Source organism: Dipodomys spectabilis, unplaced genomic scaffold (assembly GCF_019054845.1).
Source record: "Dipodomys spectabilis isolate Male_0828 unplaced genomic scaffold, ASM1905484v1 ptg000415l, whole genome shotgun sequence".
NCBI lineage: Eukaryota > Metazoa > Chordata > Mammalia > Rodentia > Heteromyidae > Dipodomys > Dipodomys spectabilis.
Genome location: NW_024871092.1, coordinates 388266 through 397647, shown reverse-complemented (window position 1 = coordinate 397647; position 9382 = coordinate 388266).

Sequence of the window (9382 nt, the reverse complement as noted above, 5' to 3'; positions counted from 1 at the left end):
AAAGTTGAATCATCTATAAAATTAACAAAATTGACAGGACTTTAGCAAATCTTATCAGATTTGCTAAATAAATAAACTCAGAGATGAGAATGGAAACATCACCACGGAAACAACCAAGATTCAGAACATTATAAGGGAATACATCTCAAAACTTTATGCTAATAAGTTTGAGAACTTAGCAGAAATGGACCTTTTCTTAGCAAATATTGACATGCTGAAACTAAACCAAGATGAGTTAAACCATCTTAACAGGCCCATATCCAACATTGAAATAGAAACAGCAGTAAGAGTCCTCCCATCTAACAAAAGCCCAGATCCCGATGGATTTACAGTGGAATTCTACAAGGCCTTCAAAGAAGAGCTCACACCAACACTCCTCCAAATCTTCAATGAAATTGAAAGAGAAAGTTCACTACCTAACTCATTCTATGAAGCCATCATACCCTTCATCCCAAAACCAGGCAGGGAGTCATCAAAGAAAGAGAACTATAGACCCATTTCTTGGATGATCATTAATGCAAGAATTCTCAACACACTTTTGGCCAATCGACTTCAACAGTTCATCAAAAAAATCATACACCACGATCAAACATGATTCATTTCAGGTTTCATTTCATGCAAAGTTGTCTCAATATACGCAAATCAATTAATATAATTCATCCCACAACAAGAGCAAGGACAAAAACGACATGGTTATCTCAATAGATTCAGAAAAAGGATTTGACAAGATCCATCACCCCTTTACATTGCAGATTCTGCAAAAATTAGGAATCCATGGAACATTCCTCAGTACAACAAAGGCTATCTATGACAAACCTACAGCCAGCATTATACTTATGTGGTGAAAAACTAAAGCCATTTCTTCTTAACTCAGGTACGAGACCAGGATATCCACTCTCTCTACTTCTTTTCAATTTAGAATTAAAATGCCTAGTTAAACCATAAAACAAGATGCAAACATTAGAAGGATCTAAATAGGGAAAGAAGAAGTAAAACTCTTCCTCTTTGCAGATGACATAATCTTATATTTAAAGAATCCCACGGACTCCACTCTCAAATTATTCAAGCTGATTCAAAATATTGGTAAAATAGCAGGGTATAAAATTAACCTTCAAAAATCAATGGCTTTTCCATATGCTAACAATGAGAAAAGCGTGTTGAAATCCGGAAAACAACTCTATTTTCAATAGCCCCACACAAAATAAAATACCTAGAAATTAACATACCCAAAGAAGTGGAGGATCTCTATGATGAAAACTTTAAAAACTTGAAAAAGGAAATCAAAACAGAACTTAGAAAGTGGCAAAAAAACTCTCATGCTCCTGTATTGGAAGGATCAACATCGTGAAAATGGCAACACTTCCCAAAGCAATCTACAAATTCAATGTAATACCTATCAATATTCCAACCTCATTCTTCAAGGAAATAGAAAAGGCAATCCAAAAATTCATATGGAACAATAAAAGACTCCGAATATCAAATATGATCCTTAAGAGAAAGAACAGTGCTGGAGGAATATCAATAACAAATTTCAAACACAACTACAAAAACATTGTAATCAAAACAGCTTGGTACTGGCACAAGAACAGACCTCAGAACCGATGGAATAGAATTGAAAACCCATAAATAAACCCACAAACTTATAGTCATCTAATATTTGATAAGGGAGCTAAAAAAATAGAATGGAAGAAAGACAGCCTCTTCAGTAAATGGTGCTGGCAAAATGTGTTAATCACTTGTAGAAAATCAAAAATAGATCCATACATGTCATTCTGCACCAGAATCAAATCCAAATGGATCAAGAACCTCGGAGTCAAAGCAGACACTCTGAAATAATTACAGGTCTGAAATCATTACTAGGTCTCCTTGGCATAGGCCAAAAGTTTCTTAAAAGAGACACAGAAACACAACAAATCAAAGAAAATTTGGAAAAATAGGATTGCATGAAATTGCAGAGTTTCTGCACGGCAAAGGTTATAGCTAGCAAGATCAACAGAAAGCCTACATATTGGGAGAAGATATTCACTAGTCATACAATGAAAAACGTTCTCATATGTGAATTATATCTGGAACTCAAAACATTAAATCCCCCAACAACAAATCCTCAACGAAAAAACTGCCCAATAAATAAATGGGCTGCATTGCAACAATAAGATATACAAGTCGTTATGTCGAAAACGAAATTTACCACTTTCGTGGGGGGAGGTGGGGAGGATTGGGGGGAGGTAGGGAGGATTGGGGGGGCGGGGGGAGGATGGGAAAGGATGAGAAGGGGAAACAAAGGAGGAGGCTAAAATGCTTGATAAGAAATGTACTCATTATCTTGCCCATGTAATTGTAACACCTCTGTAAAATATTTTCAAAATAAAAATAAATGAATAAAAATATAAGTGGCTAAAGACTTACAGAGAAAATTCTGTGAAGAGGAAAGAAAGATTGCCAATAGACCCATGAAGAAATGACCGACCTCCCTAGCCATAAGAGAAATACAAATCAAAACAACAATGGAGATACCACCTCACCCCAGTTAGAATGGCCATAGACAAGAACAATAATAACAGATGCTGGAGTGGATGTGGCCAGAAGGGAACCTTACTTCATTGTTATTGGGAGTGTAAACTTGTTCAACCACTTTGGAAAGTTGCATGGAGGTTCCTCAAAAAACTCCTAGAGCTCTCCTATGACCCAGAAATCCCACTTTTGAGCATTTACCCAAATGATCACAAACAAGTCCATACTAAATCTTCCAGCACAACTATGTTTATACAGCATTATTTACCAGAGCTAAGATATGGAACCAATCCAGATGCCATTGAGTAGATGAATGGATCAAGAAAATATGGTATATATACACAAAGGAATTCTTTGCCTCCATCAGAAAGAATAACAATGCTCAATTTGTTAGGAAATGGAAAGACTTAGAAAAAATTATATTAAGTGAAGTAATCCAGCCCCAAAGAAACATAGGTCCCATGTTTTCCCTTGTTCAAGTACCACTTCTTGTTCGCACACACCCAGTCTATGTGTGAGGGTACTTTCTCCATATTAAGCAATAGGGTAGTACTCACTATCTGAAGGGGAAAGTTCCACAGTATAACCCTATGCCCACATTAGAGGGTGTATAATTTAAAGTATTTTGAGACAAACAGTGAAACTAGAATTGAAATGCTCCTTAGGGACATTTTCTTGGAGCTCATTAGTTTAACCAGGAGAAATGTAAATATCCATAAATTTTGGAGCTAATTAGTAAATATCCGAATTAACACTAGATCCTAGATATTGTGTTATTACAAGTCAACATTGTATTATTGTTACATCAGAATCCTTTCCTACTTGCCAATGTGTAAGAGAAAATGAAAGAAAGGCATTAAAGCAAAATGCCTTATCTTTTTAGTAATTTAATCCTAGTGGTGAGGGTAATGTCTGAACTCTTCCATTCAATAAAAGCTTGAAGTTTAAAAGAGCACTTCCTACATATAAGAATTTGTGGCAGGTTGATTGACAGGGTTATTTAATCATGGAGATATCACCAAAACACTTTTCTTATTGACATTGTCTATATCTTTTTAGTTTTCAAATACAAATTGCATATTTCCTTCAATGTAACAGTTTTGACCTTTTCTTCCTGCAAATTCTTTCCTTTCTTTACTTCTGTAAATCTGCATTTATTACTTTCTTGTTTCTTGTTTTATTTATCTCATTCTTCCAATCTTGTCCACACTGGTACTCACATTGTTCAGAATTGTGTCAGAACTTTCCTTTTCCTCTTCCCTTTAATAATGCCCCCGATTTTATTATTCTTTTTCATATTCATGGTCATGGATATTTTGATAATGTCTAAACAAACCTATCTTTGCATTTGTTTAATATAAACTTTGGAACTATCAGAGTTTTTTCCCCTAAATCCATCATTTCTACCTGCACTCTCTATCACCAATGATATCACTAACACAGTTGCCTGGCCAGAGATATAGAACACTTTAGATTTCTTCTTACCCTTCTGCTTCCACCCATTAGATAAAATAAATTATCAAGATTTTCTGAGTTTCTGCCAATAATATGATTTCTATGTACTCCTTTTTATGCCCTTGAAACCAGCCTGTTCATGTAATCATCACTGGTCACCTAGACTTAAACAACCTTTTACAAAGTATGTTTTTCCCCACAGTCTTTTCATATTGGTCCTTTCCATAACCAAATTACTTCTGCTTGTAAGCACACAGAGTGAAGAGCACAGACACAAATTCTAGTATCATTATTTACTCATTACATTGTCTACTGGCCTTACATTTCTCATCTGTAAATAGAGGCAATATGCCAGAAATATTGAAGAATATTATTGTTGACTTCTAGAGCAAAAAAAAAAAAAGAAAAGTGAAGAGTCCTTACGTTTTTCCCCTTAGCTTACAAATAAGGGAAGAATCAAATTCAGTTTGTTGGTATAAAGTCACAAATTGTTTCGTGCAGAAATAAAAATATATTTTCCTCCTGGCTCTAAGGACCGTGTTCTTTTAAAGTAACTCCAGATATGTAAGTGGTATTATGTAAATTGTGTCATGTGTTTACAGCTATATTGAAGAATATGTCATTGGAAAACATTGGTTATTGAATAGTGTCTTTATGAGAATTGTATTTGAACTAATCACACTAAGTTGAAAACTACATCTTAGTCCATCAAAATATTTCTTATTGCTTTATTTGTTGCCAAGTGTTGTTAATAAATTTATACATAGATTTTCTCTAGTTAACTGGATGGAAACTAAAACTGATCATGGATTTCTTCCTAATGAATGAAGCATGCTTGAGGCATGTGTTGTTAACTTCTAGGGATATATAACTCAGCCAATGGCTATGTAGGTAGTGAGAGGCCTTCTCCTAAATTCCCAAGGCTAGAACAAACAAGATCATTTGTAACAGAAGGCACTCAGCTTATTATATTTTATCTATGTGGGATAATCAACATGTGCAAATAAATGATTTTATTTATAAGAAAACAATAGTACCAAGAAAAGTGAGTATATTTAGAGAGACTGAAAGAATAACATTAGGGTTTTTAATGTCTCACCTCTTTATGTGATTGTATTTCCTGATATTGAAACTCTCCTCGTTATTCTTATTGTATTAACCCAATGCTTTTTATGTGCTATGTATTTAATGTGGGAAATCTGGCTTAAAAGATGTCTAAAAAATTTTCTTTTCCAATCACAACCTTGTTATTATTCAGGCTACACCGTGGTCATCATTATCTTCATCAAAATTATTATTAGAATCATAAGTGTGAACTATTGAACATATGATACCTGTCTATGATTTTGCAATATTTGTATTTTGATTAATAATTTTAATGTTACCACTGTGCATGCATCCATGTTAAAATTTTGAATAAGTAAACAAAAAAAAACTAAGCCATATCAGGTAGCTTGACTATGTGCTTATAACGAATTATTGAGTAGATTTTTGAGCCATTGCAAATTCCTAACCAGTATGAATTTTCTTCCTCTCTCTCTGGCATTACACACAAATATTTAAGAGTTTGAGCAGAATTTTTTCAAGTAATATACTACAAATGTTACTACAACATCATGTGTATATCTAAAATTCTCTTGAAATTAATAAACTCTACTTTCTATTGAAAGATTAATTATTTTACACTAGGAAACTTTTGGAAAAATAGACTGCCTATCTTTGAAATGAAAAATAGTTGAATAAAAGTTTCAGAGGGAGTTCCGGATGGTGGTGGAGGAGAAACTGGAGGCTAAAAACAAGCTCTCACATAGAAAGCAGGTTTTTTTTTCCAGTGAACAGTCCTAAGCCAGAGAATCACACCAAGTGTGCCATCACAGGACAAAGAGTTAGGCCAGAGAGGGAAAATCCAGGCAAGGAGACAGATCTGAGCACCTGCCAGCTGCCGCAGCTGCTGCTGCAGCTGTGCGGCAGCGATGGTGGCTGTGGCCGCCATACCTGCAACACAGAGAGTCCAGGACGAAGACACCAGAGGTGGCAGGTGAGTGGATTTTACTCAACACCAGCAAGAACTGACAAGGGGCAGACATCTTCATCCTGCAGTTCGCAGACCAGAGACAACACAGGAACCAAGATTCTGGCGTGAGTAGAAGCCTGACATCCTCACTCCTTCTCAAGGATCAGAGGAGGGAAGGCCACCCCTCCCATCCCCACTACCAGAGATCTCCGTCTTTGATACTGACAAAGGCCTGATGAGCAGCTAGCTCCAACTCAGGCATTGGAAGAAAACAAAAGTAATTTAGCAGGTCACAGGAACCTACCTGACCTGCTAGGCTCAGCTCCACCCAGGGAAAATTCACCCAGCACAGGCAGCAAGCCACAGGAGTGGATTTCTTCACTGGGTACACAGAGACAGAGGCTGCCCCTCCCTAGAGCAGCCTTGAAAACCAATTGAAATACAGTAAACATAAACCCTGATAAAGGTTCCAGGCTAGGTGTGAGTGATTCAGTAGCTAGCCCCTCAGGGAAAAGCTACTCTTTGCTGAGAGGCCTCAACTCTACCCAGAACCTAGCCTCATCACAGCATCTCTAAACTAGAGGAAACAGCCATCTCCCTCTTTTGTGATACTCAAAGCAGATCTCCCTCCCATTGAACTAGCCTGGGAGGAGGATCCAAAAATACTGAGTAAGAGGAGCATTTTTCTGCATGCTCATACTAACTGACTTAAGAAACCAACCAAGCCACAGCAAAATCAAACACCACAAGCAGACCAGAGACTCCAACTAGAGACAGGTTAAGGACACAGGGGAGATACAGGATCTTCCCATCCCCCCCCCCAAAAAAAAATCAAAGAACTTTTTTGTACCTTTTATTAAAATTTTTTTTTCTAAAACTATTTAAAAATTTTAATATTGAATTTTTTTGAAAAAAAATTGTTTTCTATTAACTTTTTTTTCTTCCTCTTATAATTTTTATTTTAAGGGTATAAGTGTGTGCTTCGTCTCTTTTTTCTTTTTTTTCTTTCTTTTCCTTTCTTTTTTGTTTAGCGCTACTGACCTTCAGATCCTTTTTTTCTTTCCTTCTCATTCTTTTCACCTTTTCTTCTCCTTTGTTCTTCTTTGCATGACTTAATTGCTCTTCTGCTCGTCCTCAGGTATATCTGTAGATGATTATTAGATCTTATCGCCCATTGTGTACACACTTAATCAAGAAATGTCTTACTCAAGTCAAAAACTTTTAGACTTAAATTCCTTAATAGAAGTACTACCTCTCTCTCTCTCTCTCTCTCTCTCTCTCTATATATATATATATATATATATATATATATAAAGAGGTAGTATATATATATATATATATAAAGAGGCAGTATATATATGTATATATATATAATATTTTAAGCATTTTTTAAGTTTCCCACATCTCGTTTTTATCCCTACGCTTATCTTATCCTATCCACATTCTTCTCTGAATATTATGTTTTTAATTTGCATGATTTTTAAGTTTTTAAGTGTTTCACTTTTTAATTTTTAATTGTTGTTTTTCAATTTTTTCTTTTCTCTTTTTATATCTTTCCCTTCTTTTCTTTTCTCTCTCTCTACTATCATTCTATTTATTCTATCCAACCTATTTCCTGCTTTGAGATTAGGACTTAGTTAAGTTAACTCACCCTCTGCCTTTCCATATCCTTCTATTCCTATTTTTACCTACATCTCTCCCTAAACCTAATAATTAGTAGTTTGCCATATTCTTCTTTGTGGTTCGTAACCCATTAATATATAGTTGTTTGATGTTGAATAGATTTATATGTTGGACTACAGTGTATCTGCAGACTTTGACTGAGCAACTACAGATGTTGGTTGATGCTTACCTTAAGATAGTGATCTAGCACAAAAGTGGTGTTGCTTTCATCCCAAATGGGCAGGGCAAGCAGGAAAAACACAAGAAAAATGGTAAGTCCGGCTATCTCAACTCCCACTCATGATAATCAGTGGACAGAACAGATAATAATCCAGAGGAGAGTTCCCAAAAAGCTCTACAGACACTACAGGTATACATGGTAAATGAAAAGATTGAAAACCTGCAACAGACTCTGTATGAGCATGATAGGGAGAGAGAGGAGGCAAAAGAAAGGCCAATACAGGAATATCATGAGCATGAGGAAGCTACTCAAAGATTGATACAGGAATTGTGTGAGCAACTTGAGAGCACTCTAAAAGAAATAAAGGAATGGTGTGAGCAGGCTGAGATCAGTCAAAGAGAGCTAGAGGAATCACATGAACCGGAGGAAGCTAATCAAAGAGTAATACAGGAATTGAGAGAGCAGGATGAGAATACTCAAAGATCATTAAAGGCATTCATGGAATCCATAAATGGAGAAATGAAAGAACTAAAGAAGTCCACAAAGGGAATGCTGAATGGAACCCAGCAGAAGGAATGGGAGTCCAAGAAAACTATAACCAATCAACTAAGTGATTTGAGAATAAACACTGAACACCAAAATAAGGAAGTAAGAAGTCATACAAGATCTAAAACAAATCTCCAACAAAAAATTTGAAGCCATCAAAGCTGACCAACTAGAAAGAAAAGAAAAGAAAAACAAAGTAAAAATCTTGATTGTAGGTTAGAACATACAGAAGATTGAATCTCGGGGATTGAAGACAAAATCGATATTATAGAGAAAAAACATATAACCATCCAAGACAAATCCAAGAAATATGATAGATCTATTCAACATTTGGAAGACACCATCAGAAGGCCTAATCTGAGGATAATGGGTATAGAGGAGCACTTAAAAACAGAAGTTAATAGTCTAGGAAATTTGTTTAACAGGATCCTAGCAGAGAACTACCCAAACATGAAAAAAGATAGGCCTATCCAGATACAATAAATTTAGGACTCCAAATAGACCAGACCGGAATAGGAAATCCCACTGTCACATTATAATCCACACTGGATCAATTCAGACCAAGGAAAAGATCCTTAAAGCTGTCAAGGAGAAAAGATGAATCACCTATAAAGGGAAACCAATTGGAATCACCTCAGAGTTCTTAGCAGAGACAATCAAAGCAAGAAGAGCCTGGAATGATGTATGCCATGCCCTAAAAACAAACAACTATCAACCAAGAATACTGTACCCAGCTTTACTCTCCTTCATAACCGAAGGTAAACTAAAAACCTTCCATACCAAAGAACAACTGAAACAATATATCTCTACCAAACCAGCCCTACAAAAGGTTCTTAATGATTTTCTACACAGAGAAAACCAACAAGACCACAATAAAAGCCAAGAAACCACATCCAAACTGAGAATCCAAGAACCATAGGAAGAACCCAGTTGCTGCAGCCCCCAAGAAGCTTCATAAAATGGCAGAAACTCCCAAATACCTCTTAGTCCTATCTGTCAACATTAACGGACTT